General features: G+C 30.2%; 1 protein-coding gene across 1 annotated transcript in view; it reads left to right on the top strand.

The window, feature by feature from the left end:
* Positions 1-16,277, top strand: part of sli (slit guidance ligand) — a 193,050-nt gene that overhangs the window by 26,684 nt on the left and 150,089 nt on the right. The gene's annotated exons all lie outside the window — the stretch shown is intronic.

The raw sequence follows: 16,277 nt of genomic DNA on the forward strand, positions 1-16,277 counted from the left end.
CTGCGATGACTTTTCCCCCCAATTGTGCCTTTGAAAGTAAAATTAGAATTTCTAAATTTTGCAAAACCATTTTATTTTTCTGTGCTTTTCTAATTACACGTTCTAGCTTTGTTTTCCTTTTGAAATAATTTTCTAAAAAGATGAAAACCTATCAGAGAAAAAACCAGAGAGAGACCCCAAAGTTTTATAATAACGTTTTCTTACAACTTTGGGGACTTGAGTGAAGTTTGATTTGTTGATTCATTTACTTGAGTGTTCGGCCACTAGTATTAATCTACAGAAGTGCTAATTCTGTGTACATAAATTTATCGACAATTGTCTTATCCCTGAAAAAATTGGGAAAAAACTAAACATCTTTAACCTTCAAAGGTAAATTTAACACCTTTCTTTTAAAATTACTTTCTAAAAGGGTATTAAGATGATAAGTTTAAGGAGTTTTTAAATACTCTACTTTTTATAAACCACAGGTATCCTCCCCCGAATTAGTTTTATCTTTTCCTGAATCTATAAGAAGCTTCATTGTAAAGGAGAACTATATCGGTTCAGAAGTTTGCAAGTTCCTTTGCTGCACACCAATATATACACTTAGACAGACATCCTATTACTTTTAATTAAGAATTTATTTAATAATTACTTAAAAATTGTCCTAAGTTTCCAGCTGAATCCCCTTTTTAACACCTAAGTCCTTAAATATCATCTAAAAACTTCAAGTTCGACACATGCGAACATATTTTCACCCCAAAATGTTGAAAATAACAAGGATGACAGCATTCGTAGGTAGCGATGCTCAGAAAAAAATATAGATGTCTATCTTTAAAAGCAGCTGAGAAAACAAATTAGCAATCCAATAGATAAAGTAATAGTAGCAAAGTTAAACAGTTTTCTTATAACGATCTTATTCCTTCTAAAGCCTTACAAACAGACTGACGGACCGAGTAAGTTATAGAGTAGACGCTCATTGATTTATATGAATCAAAATTAACCGTCTATTTCTAATGATCTTATTTCATAGAAAGACGAACAGACAAAGTGAGTTATAGAGTAGCTTCGCTACCTGGAGCAGAAATTTGCGCTTGTAATAACATACTTTCAGTGTTTTTCTTTACCTTTAAATAAGCAACATTCTACAAATTTATGGCCAGTTTTTCAGTTAGGTTAAAATAACCCCTTCAGTCAAAAAAAAACTGCCAAAGATTGAAGCAGCTTATAGTGTCAGTATTCATTTTACTGTTGGTCAATAACAATGTATACTGGCCTGTCATTGGTCATTTCTATTGTATGACGTTATTTTTATGAGGCATTATAAGCTGATTCACTATTTTCAGTATAAAATCTATAATGTATATAATATCATTACCAATTTATAGAAAGTCTACCTTAAATAGCAGCAAAGAAAATCAAAAACAAAACTACAAACGGACATAAGAAGTTAAATAGTAACTTACCTCTCTCTGAAATTTGAAAATCATGATCATTTTAATAATTTCTTGAGGGTAGGTGGGGTGGGCTTATCACCCTCCAACTTTAAGTACTAAGGTAAATTGTGTCCCGAAAATTTATGTATATTAGTTTTGTACAAATCTGGAATAATAAATTTAGGTTTTTTAACGCAAAAATTGGCGGTGCCTTGTTTTTTAGATCTAAAACACTTTGTTTTATTTATCAATTTATTTTTAAAACAAGGATGACAACATCCATAAAAGCGAAGCACTGAAACGGTAGGACAAACGGACTTTAACACTTGTATAGTATCTGAACTGAAAAATCGTAACATAAATGTATAAATGTCGAATCAAAATTGTAGGTAAATTTGTTGAAAAACTGCTTAAAAACAGGATAATGTTTATGGACATACTTACATTTTTGGACTTGATTATAGAATTGCTTCGCTTATAATATTGTTCTTTGTTGTCCCAGGAATCAATATACCAAAAATCAGATCAAACGGATAATTAAAACACTTGAAAATTTGTTGTTAAAAAAGTAGAAAAATCAACATGTTTAAAATGGACGTATGGACATTCTGGTAATGATTATAGAGTTGCTACGCTTTCTAAATCGTACCCAACTACTACAGGAATCATCATGCAAAGTTTGAAATCGATAGGACAATTCTAACATGCATAAATTAACGAATAAAAGCTATCTATCTCGGACGGACGGACGGACCGACCCTAATTATAGAAAAGCTTCGCTTTTAAAAAGAATTTTAATAGATAAGCAAAGAGGATTGTTTATTTCACTGGTCTCATTTTATAACCAGGTTGTCTAATTATGGCTTAAAAACTAGGATACTTTTACTAAATTTTAATTAGTTACTTCATAATATTTAGCGTCCAAACGTTTCGACCAATAAATTTTATCTACAGAAGGGGCAATCTTGATTGACTTTATTGGGGATGTGAATCAATTAATGGCTTAAACCATCCCTTTCTACTCTTTTTTTCTCAGAATATTTTTAAATAAAAAGAATTGAAATAAAAAGTAAAATTTTAAGAATAAGTATGAAAGTAAGATTAATTGATATTTTTCCATAAAATTACATTCAAAGGATATTTACTCAAAAGTTGATAATACTATTTTTAGTATATCTTTATTTAAACTTTAAAATGCATAAAAGAAGCAGGATAACTTTCTGTGTGTACCAAAATTTTACTGCTGCCAAAAGTTTTATTATTCGTTGGGTTAAAAAATTTAGGTACTTTTATAATATCTTTATCAAACTAGAAGTGTCCACTTTTAAACCATTAAATAAATCTTTAGAGAGGGTAAATTGATTTATCATCATTGGAGATATCAATTTACCGTTCATTGTCTTATCTCTTGCAATCCCTGGCATTTCTCAACTTTTTGCTAGAAACTCCTTGTGCGTACACCATAAAAGAATTTTTAATTTTGCAAAAATATTCCTGGAATCAAAGAAATTTCATTAATTTCCCCCAAAACACACACACTCTCTCTCTCTCTCTCTCTCTCTTTGTCTCTCTTTCTTTCTTTCTTTATCTCTATATCACTTTTTCATGTGTTAACTCTTTAATCCCTTATGGGTTAGTTTGCAAAATTACATATAATAAATATTAGTAACAATTTGCTAGGTTCCAAAACTTCGGCGTCAAGGTACAAAATTTGCATCAATACCTAGACAGTAGAAAAACAAAAAGAATCAGTTTCATTTCAAGAAAAAAAAGGCTGGCTCAATATGAATTTACATAAGGATAAACTATTATTTTGAGGGGGGGGGGGAAGGGTTAGATAACCCACACATTTTTTGTATTTAATGACAAAAAATCATCTGATTTGTAAAATAGATTTTGCAATTTTTCCCCAAATTAGTTAAAATTTTTATTTTAACAAGCTTCTCATAAAGTAGTCAGAGGTGTAGAAAGATCCGTATGCTGATTTAGTAGTAGATTTTTAAAACTGTTTTGTAAATAAACCCCCTCCCCGAATTTTAGGGGTGTGCAAAATAAATGAAAATGAAACACACAAAAATTGCATATGCGCGAACAGAGATAGATAATCACCAATTTTGATCATGTTATGCTTGTCTGTATATTGGAAAAGGGAAGCTACATTATAATTCGAATGTCAGTCCATCTGCCCGTTAGTCTTTAAGTCCATTATAAAGGTGAATTTCTCGACTTCTAATCAAGATAGACGGCTGGAATTTTTGGTAAAAAATATCTATAAAAATGAGCATCCGTGATTTTTTACATTTAGCTTCTTTTGGATATTTTTAAATAGTTTAAGTTAAGTCTTCAAACGATTCAACCACTAATTTTACGCTACAGAAACGGTGATTTGGGGAGTACATCAATTTATCCGCCATTGTCTTATCCCTTTGGATGCCAGGCTTTAAAAGTAATAAATTATATACTTAATTAGAGTTGACGTTCTTAATGAAAATAAAAGTTTTCTTTGGGGAATAAAATTCTCTCTTTTCTACCCCTTTTTTTGTAGCACAGCTCAGGGATCTAAAGGGATCAGACAATGGTTGATAAATTACTGTTCATCCCCAATCATGATTCACAAAATTACCCCTTCTGTAGCGTAAGATCAGTGATTGTAACGTTTGAACACTTATTAAACCAACAAATCAAAAATCACTAAAGTCCCCAAAGTTGTTAACCAAATGAATAAGAAAACCTTATTATAGCACTTTAAGGAATATTGTAATAAACAGGCCAATGTCCACTCTCTCCCTGGAAGCTACTCTATGATACAAGAAAATTAAATAATCAATATAAATAGCAAGGACGATATATCATCAAAAACACCAAAAAATATGAAAATCAGTAGTTATAGTCGAGATGGTTTATTATCAATGTAATGTTTTTCTTGTTGAATTTTATACTACTGGTTGCTTCACACATAGCCTCTAAGGAAGGGCAAAGGAGGTCCGAGCCTAAAACCTTCCTGAGACGTATATTAAGTTTCCTTGAAAAGCACAAACAAATCGGACAAGTTTTTACTGAGATCTTAAGCTTCAGACAAAAAAAAACTTACTACTTTATATTACAGAGTAGAGTATTTGATTTTGGTTATCTTTTCTTCTACAAATAAGTATAGAATAAACTAAAGTTTGAAACAAATCAGACAATTATAACATGACTCAATGTACATTTCAATTGCATACTGACTGACATATCAGAGAGTTTTATATTAACGTATTGTAATTGTAATCTACAGAAGGAGTATTTTTTGTGTTAAATTTGTGTATTATCATTGGGGATGTACATCAATTTATTGGCCATAGTCTTATCCCTTTAGTTTCCTGCTTACATACAAACTTTACTATAGATAAGTTTTGATTATAAATAAATTTAAGTTTATTAACCCGGTGAAGATAAATTTAACGATAATGTTCTTATAATCTTGTTTCTTAGTCACGATATTTGTTATCTATCTATTTGTCTATCTTTATGTTTATCTATCTATCTATTTGGGGGACTGCCATTTACACATCCAGCAAATTTACAGTGGATGTGTTTTCGCCAGTGCAATGGATGTATTTATGACAAACTGAATTTTTACTGTATAAATGACAGTAAAATCGATTCTCATGTCATAAATACATCCAACACTGGCAAAAACACATCCAATATTTTTATACATATGTCAAATATACATCTGACACTGGCATTTACACATCCATACGTTTTCAATCATATGTCATAAATACATCCAACACTGCAGGGGCGTCCAAGCTTTTTATTTTGGGGGGGGTAAAATTTTTTTAAGGGGGGGGTAATTCGGTTTTGGGGGAGGGTAAAATGGCGCGCGAAAAGCGCCGCAAATTTTTTTTACACCCCCCAAAATTTTTATCCCGGGGGTAAAATTTGCTTGGGGGGGGGTAATTACCCCCCCTGAAATCCGTTGGCAGGGGTAAAATTTGTTTACCCCCCCCAAAATTTATCCCCGGGGTTAAATTTTTTGGGGGGGTAATTTAAATTTTATAAAAAATTTAGTATTAAAAATGCGCGCGAAGCGTGCAAAAATTTTTTTTGTTAGAGATTTTCTATTTTGGGGGGGGTATTTACCCCCCCAAAATTGTTTGGGGGGGGTAAATACTCCCTCCTAAATGTTTGGGGGTGTCTACGGCACCCCCAAGGTAGGGGTAAATTTTAAATGGGGGGGGGGGGTAATCGCCCCATTACCCCCCCCCCTTGGACGTCTATGCAACACTGGCATTTATACATCCATAGAAATTTAATTTAAAATAATAAAAAAACAACTTTTATATTATTTGAGTTATAATATATTTGTCAGGTTAAAATAAAAAGCATTATAAAGATTTAAATTATAATAAATATGTCAGGATGTCTTTTTTTATAAGGACATGTTCTTAATGATATCTTTTTTAGTAATTAGGGAATGGATGTATTAAGGCTCATTTAAAAAGCACATCATTTTGAATCTAATCAAAATAAGCAGGAATATAGGATAAACTCAATTTAAGCAACAGCTATATAGGTCTGATTATTTAAAAGCATAATGTACATTCAATGAATATTAATCCTTGTGTTTAAAATACACTGCAGAGTTATATTTTAATATTTTATATATTCTTCTAAACATAATAAAAATTCTATGTTTTATCCCTTTCTTAAACCTTACCCTTCCTAAATCTAGAAAATTTACAAGGCTTAGTCATATCTACAACATTTTAATTAAGATAATTATTTTATCAAATGTTTGTATTTTATTTATTGAAACAATGAAATCTGTTATTTTATCTTTAGTTATTTAAATGAATTGTAATTTAATGAAACTAAGAACTTATAATGTAGTAAAGCATAACTTGATATATTTAAATCTTAAAATGCTTTAAGCTAGACCTAATAAAGAACAATACTTCAATATAGCTCGAAGTTGTTCATCTTGTTGTTATAAATTTATTGATGTTTTGTAGGGAGCATCTTAAGAAAAAGGGAAGTATGTAAATAGGGGGAAAGTATCAAAAAAAGGGCAAAAATTAAAAACCTATACATACTGTACAAAATCTAATTAATTGTATATAAATGAATATTCTTATAAATTAATCTAGATGTATATTTGCCAGTGTTGGATGTACTTATGACATATAATTGAAAACGTATGGATGTGTAAATGCCAGTGTCAGATGTATTTTTGACATATGAATTAAAATATTAGATGTATTTTTGCCTGTGTTGGATGTATTTATGGCATGAGAAAAAGGAAGAAAACATTTGCCAAAAATACATCAACTGTAAATTTGCTGGATGTGTAAGTGCTATAGCCCCATCTATTTGTCTGTCTTTATGTCTGTTCATCGATGATATATCTACATGTATTTGTAAAGAGAAAAGGATAAGTACATAACTTAAAAAGGGAGGGAAGGGACATTGGGCTGTTTATTTTTTAAAGTACCCAAAGTTTTATTATAATCACGCTTTCGCATCAAATGGCTAAAATCTTTTGTTACTCTTATTAATTCATTTCTTTGTTGGTCCAAACTCGTGTCCAAACTTTTCAACCAATAATCTACAGAAGTGGTAATATTTCTTAGGTTGATAAAATAACCACATATGGTTTTAATAGTTATTTCTCGCATCGTATTATATCCAGCTTTCCACGGATATAGAATGTACAATTATAAGATTAAAACCAGTTTATTTAGCCCCGGGGTGCCCAATGCTTCGGCTAAAAAAACTGGTTTTAATCTTATGATTGTACATTTTTATATACGTAGAAAGCTGGATATAATACGATGCTCTAGACATAGTTTTTTCGTATGGATGAGAGAACCGGTTCTTATCCACCGGATTCGAATGAATACGAGAAATGGTTTTATGCCATTCTTTTTACTCTGTTTCTTATATCTAAAGTTGCCTATTGCCACTAAATATTTAAATAATTACAGTTCATATAATGTTAATAAATGTCCGTAATCGTCCTGTGACACTAAATTTGCCCACAACTATTGAACCGGATCTAGTGTCACGAAATTTAGATTAGCAAGACGAAACAAAAGTGAGTTTATTATCTTAAAATCATAAAGCAACCAGGCCTAGTATTTGCCAATGAAAAATTATTTATTTAAATTCTTTATTTTTCAAATATACTATACTAAAATTATAAAAAAAAAATAGAGAGGGAGTGAATATTGGAGTATAATAAATTGTACTTGTCCCCAAATCATGGCCACATTCTTCCATTCGTTGGATGAAAGAATCAATTTTACTCAAATCTTGAATGGGTTGTAAAATTTAGCAATGACTTACATTTCAAATAATAATCTACAGAAGAGGTAATTTTGTTCATCATAGTTGGGATTTACAATGTATTGTCAATTGTCTTATCCCTAAGATCCCTGGGGAAAATAGTACAGTGGATGGTTTTTCAAAAAGAATACATTTTCAGCTATTGTTAGTTCTCAACCATGATTTTCAGAACCTTGATTTATATATATGCATTTCTTAAAAGCTTTCTCGCTTTCAATTTTCATAAAACTTTGTCAAGAATTTGCCTAGAAAGAGAATTATTATATACAGATTATTTTAGAATAATAGAGATTCAAGTTTAGTTAGAGTATCAATATGTACCAATGTTATATACTGTGTGATAATGATCTGTCCCAAAACAGTTGCTGAGATTTGTACAGCATTCATACCTTTTTTGAACATTAATCAAGTCTCAACTATTGAGATAACTCAAAGTGTAAAGAAGCAAAAGAATAATCCATATCAGTTAAAATTTATTTGAATTTAAAAGCGGTGTAGATGACTTCATCAATTGATCTTATTTCAACCTTAATAAGGGTATCTAATACCTACATATTAGGAAATTTCATGTTAATACAGATAAAATATTTAAAGCATTATATAGACTATACTATAAGTACCTCTAATCCTTTCCCAATGAAAAGAGGCAACTTAATTTTCTTTTTAAAATCATTTTTGTTAACAAAGTTATAATATTTGTCACCAAAATAATCTTATTTTGCTTATTTTAGATTAAAATTTTACACTCAAATTTAAATCTCTATTTTAAGAACTTTATTGTTATTTTAGAGAGTGTTAGAAAGTGTGCAAGTTCTGCATACTAAAATATAAATATTATAAACTTAATATTATATTTATATTATACGCTGTAAGCTAGATCTGAATAGGGCAGAGTTTGTTGGGATTATAGAAATTATTATGCATACAATTTCATTATTTTCCATCAAAACTACTTTAAAACTTCATCTCAGAAAGTTATATGAAGTATTAAAAGTTCAATGAACACAAATATTTCATTTATATAATTGTTTAATCTGACCAATGAACCCAACCATTTGAGAAGTTGATACTAGAAATCCTTAAACTTGAAAATTTTCAAGATTGCACTGTGGGTTGGCAAGCAGAGTTTTGCCTCTCCATTTCAATTTTTCTTTCTGAACTGAGTGAATTCTCTCTTTCAAGAATTGGCTACTTTTTTCTCATATATTTTATTTAAAGTTTCACTTATGGGCTACGAGTGCAGCCACTTATCCTATTATAGTAAGTTTTTTTTGTCCTTAGCCTAAAATTTTGATAACTCTGAAAACATATAGTTTTAGGCTGTCTTTTGCCCCATCTTACTCCTTTTACAGAGCCCACAAATGCCCAATTTACCTACTAGCACAGTCAATAGTACATCCATCAAGTAGATATTCTGATTTTTAATTCATGTGTATAATACATAACTTGCAATAATTGCAGTTTTTATGCAACTATTCAAATTTGAATTATATTTTATGTACTCTCATGCAATTGTTTTGTTATTTTTACATCCAGGAACAAAACTTTAATTGTGCCATTGTGATATTTGCTTCTCTGCTAAAAGTTGAAGATTGGTATTCAACCTAAAACTTGTAAAACTTTTCATCAAAACTGATCACCAACGGACAAACAAATTTTTCACAAACAGAAGAATTCACTTTTAAAAAAAATTATTGTATATAAGATAAATTTTTAGGAGAATTTAATGCTTTCATTATGCTAGTTAAATTTCTAGAAATGGCCAATTTTTGTTTTTATGTAAACTGTATGTTGAATATTGAAAATTTTGCTCAAAAAGTTTAAATAGTTAATTACAGTTTGATCCCTTCCTTATCTATGGAGCCAAAAGTTGTACAGAACATTTAGACAAAATATTTTTGAGTTTAAATAACAGAATATTTTTAAAAAACTATTATCAAACCTTGAAATTAAAAAAAAACTAAAAACATGAATTTTAAAAACTTTTGTAACATAGAACTCAATCCAATCAGTCCTTAGAAAGAACGTTGCAAAATTTGTGACCTAAACTCTGAAACCTTTATTATGGACACTCTAGTTGATCCCTTATCTCTAATGTATTTTAGACTAAGTTTTTACAAGCTGGCACTCTAGGAAAGAGGAAATGCTTAATAAGTAAAATAGATTCTCAAAATTATCAACCCTTCAAAAAAAGTATTCAGACACAAAATTTTAAGTTCTTTTTAACATCTTTATTATAACAAAGTTTAACACACATAAAAATTGGGGTTTTTTAGTAGGATATTTGTCAGTTTTATGTAATTAAGAGTAATTACCATTGGTTTGAAACTTGGTTATCTATTTGATATAAGAAGTTGGATTATCTTATGGTTGAATCTAATCCCTATAAATAAGATTCGCCTTGATACTATTTCTGGGAATCCATCTATCCACAAAATGTTTAAAATGGAGACAGAAATATTTTCAACCCTTCAACATTCTTTTTTTAGGCAAAAAAACTTGTAAATTATTCAGATTGAAATCATGAATAGACAAGAATTAGCTTTCATGGGGGACTTTGAAGGAAAAGACAATGGACAATGATAAATTGATGTACATTACCAATAATGATTAACATTACCCTCCTTGTATATCAAAATCATTGGTGGAAAAGTTTTATTTGGTTTCTATGTTTTATTTGTGCTCTAACTAATTCTGAAAATATTTTATCTTTTCATTGACCTATCCCTTATTTTCCTAAAATATTTACGATTTTTATCAGGCATTGGGCATTGGACTGTTACACAAAGTTCTCTCATTTGTTGGCTTTAAATACTTTGTTATTTTTTAATTCATATTGATTGGTTGATACGAACTAGCAGTACCAAAATAATTAACTATTAACTTTAATTCACAGTAGGGTAAATTTTGTTATGATAATTAGTGGCGTGCATCATCTTATCTTCCATTGTCTTATCCCTTTAGATCCTTGATTTGTATGCAGCTATTTATGATGTGCGCTTATTTCCGCTTGAATATCAACAATGCTAATTACTGCTACTGCATAATCTTTATCATAATGTCAAAATGCTCTTATATATAGCTAAAACAATCTCATTTATTAAAAGATTATATTAATATTCAAAATAGCTATCTATCTAAAATTTGGTTCTATAAAATGGCTACTAGGATTAATTTTGATTCTAAAGAAGGTGTATCAACTATTTTTTTTATAGCTAGCCGGTTCTTTTAGTAAGTAGTAGATGTAAAATTTTTCATAGAATTCAGATATGCAATCGGTTTTTTTGTAGACCTCTTATTTTTTAAGTAATTTAAGTTTAAAAAAAAAAAAATTAAGTCGATTTTAAGGTACTAAAATGCAACAAAAAAAAGAAAGAAAATGGTCATTATGAACAAAAATAGTAAGATCTTTAATTTGACACCTTACTTTTTCAATTCTGTCAGGTAATTATTGAAAAAATCGATTTTTTTTAACCCACGAGAATAAAAACTTTGAACTTAATTTTATTATTTCACAAATAAAAAAATATGGGTTCATATATACCTTCTGAATCAGAAAAATATTACGAATCCATTGTAAGCAAAATTGAAAAAAAAAGTTTACAATATAGTATATAAACTACAATAAAAGGAATATATGAAAATATCATATTATATTGTACAGGCAACGTCTTAATTCTTCAATTGAGTATAAAAATGGGAAGGGGGTAAAGAGGGGGTAAAGAGGGGGTAAAGAGGGGGTAAAAAAGGGAAGACAATAGTGTTGTCTGAACAAAAAAAATAATTGGCCATTTCTTTAATTTTTTAATTTTTTAATTTTTTTCAATTTTGCTTACAATGGATTCGTAATATTTTTCTGATTCTGAAGGTATATATGAACCCATGTTTTTTATGTCTGTTTGAGAAAATATTTAGGTCTAAAGTTTTTATTATACCGAGGTTAAAAAAATAGATTTTTTCAATAATTACTCAAAAGAATTTTAAAAGTAAGGTGTCAAATTAAAGATCTTACTATTTTTGTTCTTACTGGCCATTTTCTTCTTTTATTTTGTTGCGTTTTAGTACCTTAAAACCGACTTAATTATTTTTTTAAAAAACTTAAATTACTTAAAAAATAAGAGGTCTACAAAAAAACCGATTGCATATCTGAATTCTATGAAAAATTTTACATTTACTACTTACTAAAAGAACCGGCTAGCTATAAAAAAAAAAGTTGATACAACTTCTTTATTAAATTTTTTCTTTCTTTTGATCTATCAGGTCAAGACAATCGATGATAAATTATTAAACATCCCCAATGTTATATTTTTGTTATATGTTATATTTTTGTAAATTTTAATTATTAGTTGAAATGTTTAGACACTAGTTTTGTAAGCAACCAATTAAAATTCATAAAAGTACTCAAAGACAACATGGTTATAAAACTTTGGGTACCTATAAAATTGGTTATGCGTGTATAAATGCACACCAAAGTGTTATTATGTATTCTTTATATAAATATTCATATGATAATTTAATATTTATATACACTAGTAACCAAATAACAAATATTTTTGGATAATCATATTCTTTTTTAGTAGCGAAGCTACTCTATAATTCGCTTTGTCCGTCAGTCAGTCAGTCCGTCAGTCAGTCAGTCCGTAACGCTATGGGGGAAATGGGATTTACTCAGCTCCTATAAATGATAAAAGGCTGAAACTTTTTGACAACATTCCTATCATTAAGGAGCACAATTAACTATAAAACATCGATGGCGGTCAGACCACTTTTTAGCAGGTTTTAGGCTATTTTTATATTTTTTTGATTTTTATCCATATCTTTGGTGTTTATGATCCGATTTTCAAAATTCTTTCAGATATAGATATCAAAATCAAATTTCCCGTCTATTACAGGAAACAACTATGACAGTCCAACTGCCTTTTGCAGGTTTTAGGCTATTTTTTCTATTTTTCAGATTTTTCTCCATATCTTTGGTGTTTATGGTCCGATTTTCAAGATTTTTTTCAGTTATAGATATCAAAATAAATTTCCGGTAGTTTTAAGTAAACAATCGTGGCGGTCAAACTGTCTTTTCGCAGGTTTTTGGCTATTTTTATATGTTTTACATATTTCCCCATATCTTTATTGTTTTTGGTCCTATTTTCAAACTTTCAAACCAGTATCAAAATAATTTTTCTCATTGTTATGAGCATCTTTTATGTAATTTACTTTGACTGTCATCATCATACAAATAAACCAAGGTTTTGTGTTTATTTTCTCCAACAAATCTATTCTTGAATTTAAAAAAATCACTTTAAATCTACTTGTATATACGATTTTTGTGCTTCGCTACTTATGGATGTTGTCATCCTTGTTTAAATTAAAGGAAGAATTCGTCATTTTAAAACTTGGGATGGTTTTAGGCTATTTTTCTGCCCTATCCCTCTCCCTTCTTCGAATTCAGAGCACAGCAGCTAGTATATAAAAGAAAGAAAGATAGATAGATAGATTGGGCATATAACAAGGCGGTAGAAAAAAAAAGACAGATAAAAAGATAGATAGATATATTTTAATACTAAGCAGACATCAAGAAAACAAGGATGGCAACATACTTAAGTAGTAAAACTATATAAAACAGAGAGAAAGAGGGGACAATGGGCTGTTTATTACACAAATCCACAAAGTTTTATAATAATGTTTTCTTATTCGTTGGCTTAACAATTTTGGGAACTCTTAATGAATTTGGATTGGTTGGTTTATTAAATTGAGTGTCAAGACGTTTTAATCAAGAATTGTAATCTACAAAAGGGGGAATTTTGTGTAAGTATTAACATTGGAATTATACATAAATTAGTCGGTCATTGTCTTATCCCTTTAGATCCCTGATAAATGGGCTTACAAAGAAGGCTATAGATAAGATCCTTATTCGTCCTGGAAAAATATAATGTTCTGCATTACCGACGGACCGACACACAATATAATTATAGAATAAATGCACTTCATAAATAATTATAAGCGTCAATCATAAATTTGATCCGAGAATATTATGAATCTTCCAGACAAATATACATTCGGACAGACGAACATTTTGGAACATTATAGAGTAGCTTCGCTACTAAAAATGCATGAAACATAATGATATCTCACCAAAACTACATGCACAGTTTCCCCAATATTTCTATTTTCACCCCGTTTTCTCGGCTGCTATTGAAGAAAGATGTTCATCCAACTAAAAGATAAATGTTTTCTTTTCTCTGTTGCTATTAAGGGTAGATGTCTCATGACCAATTAGCATCTACACTTTAAATATTTTGTCCATCGGTCTTTCCATTACGTTGTAGTGTCGAAAGGAATTATAGAAATATAATTTTCTCTACTGGTATGAAAGATAGACATCTGAAATTTATAGAGGGTTACAAAAAGTCTCAATTTGAATTAAATGTAAAAATACAAAAAAAAGAATATTCAATGAATATCTATTAATGTAGGGATAGGTAAATTGCAGATGAAATAATCAATCCCCATATTTATTAAAGATAAGAGCGAGAGTGGAAAATGGGCTGTTTATTATACTAGTCTCCAAAGTCCTATAATAACGTTTTCTTATTTGTTGACAACAACTTTGGAGGCTATAGCGGGGGGGGGGGGGTAATCACCCCGTTACCCCCCCCCCCCTCTTGGACGTCTATGCTGATAATCAAGTGTAAGATTAAATATTTCTTCCATTGTCATATCCCTCTATCCGTGAAGTATATGATATCATACGTCTCTTTGCATGCTGATTTCAGGGAATAAGGCATATGTAGTTTGAAAGATAAATAACTGTGATAAGTGAAATATGGGGCTTCATATTAGACAATGTTGGCTTATATTGGAATGAGAAAAACTGAGGACTCGGAATAAGACATTATACGATAAATTGATATATTAACTAATCATTAGTGTGGCCCAAATGAAGGTCTAAATCGCTTTTCAATGTGCGCAATGTAAAAATAGGTTATGTATTGTTTGTAGATTTTAGCCCTATAATTGATTTTAAGAAAAAATCTATCGCTATCTCGTCAAATGCATATTTATTTTCACCTTTACTTCCCTAACTTAAGAATGCCTTACACCAGATATAACAGTTAGGGAGTTGAATTCATTTTTATAGAAGCAGAAATATAATCTATGATTATGGTTTGGACTCTCTAAAACTGTAATCTACCTTTCCACTTTCCCCTCTCTTGGTGAAGATATCTTCAACGCCAATACGATTTTTGAAATGTAAGATTCTACTTTCCCTTCTCTTGGTGAAGATATCTTCAACGCCGATACGATTTTTGAAATGTAAGATTTCACTTTCCCAGTGGCGTGCGAACCGAAGGGGGCATTTGGGGCAATCGCCCCCCCCTAGCGACCAAAACGCCCCCCCCTGCCCCCCCCTAGCCAACGCCCCCCCTGCCCCCCCTAAATGTTGAAAAATGCCCCATTTTGCCCCCCCCTGGTCAACAAAAATGCCCCTTTTTGCCCCCTACCCTACAAAAAGCAAAACTATCCCAGTTTCCAAAAAAAAGATCAAGAAATACTCAACAAAAAAAAATTTTGGCGCTTCGCGCCAAACAGACAGTTACTATTCATTTAACCTTATCAAATTTTTTAATTAGTGTAGAAATTAGGTTATAATCTTTTTTCACTGAACATAACAATCCAGGTAATAGGAAGTATTTTATTTTGTATAATATAAACTTTTTACCAAAGAAATTTTGTACATACCCAATGATGTTACACAAAATTACCCCTTATATAGATTACAATTAGTGGATTAAGTGTATGGAAACTCGACTTAATTAACCAACCAATCAAAATTCCATTAAAGTCCCCAAAGTTGTTGAGCCAACGAATAAGAAAATTTTATATGAAATATTGGGGACTAGTGTAATAAATAGTCCAAAAACCTCTCCCTCCCTGCATATTTGAAGAAAAAAATTTGCGCTTCGCGCCCTTCCAAATGGTTTCTGCTTTTTATTACATTGTATATTTTGTTTGTATTTCAATGAAAACATGTGTAAACAACAAATATTTAATCAAAAAGTTATTTTATATAAAAAAGAAACAGCGTTGATATTTATCTAAGCCTTTTTCTCAACACTGTATGTCTGTCTAAATGAATAACTATATATTTTCAGGATAAGTTTATCATTTTTTTTGTGTACATACCCTTACAAAAAGACATGTTTTTTTTATGGCAATTTTCATTAAAAACCCTTAAAACTAACTACACTCTATATTCCTAACTTGATAAAATACGCCACTCTTGTTGTCTTGATTGATTTTAGTTCAAAGGGGGAGTAAATATTTTTAGGGTCGCTTCATGCACCGCCCTTATAAATCCTTGGAAACACCACTTAATCAAAAATTAACAGAGTTTTAAAGTGCCATTTAAAGAGGGTAGGATATGTTGATATAACTTTTTAGCTTCTCTATAATTCACTATGGCTGTCAGTACATAATGCTAAGTGGGAAATGTGATTTTTTCAACTGCAATTAAAGATAGAAGGCTAAAACTTAATG

Source organism: Acartia tonsa, chromosome 13 (genome assembly GCF_053477335.1).
Source record: "Acartia tonsa isolate MP-2025a chromosome 13, ASM5347733v1, whole genome shotgun sequence".
Taxonomy (NCBI): domain Eukaryota; kingdom Metazoa; phylum Arthropoda; class Copepoda; order Calanoida; family Acartiidae; genus Acartia; species Acartia tonsa.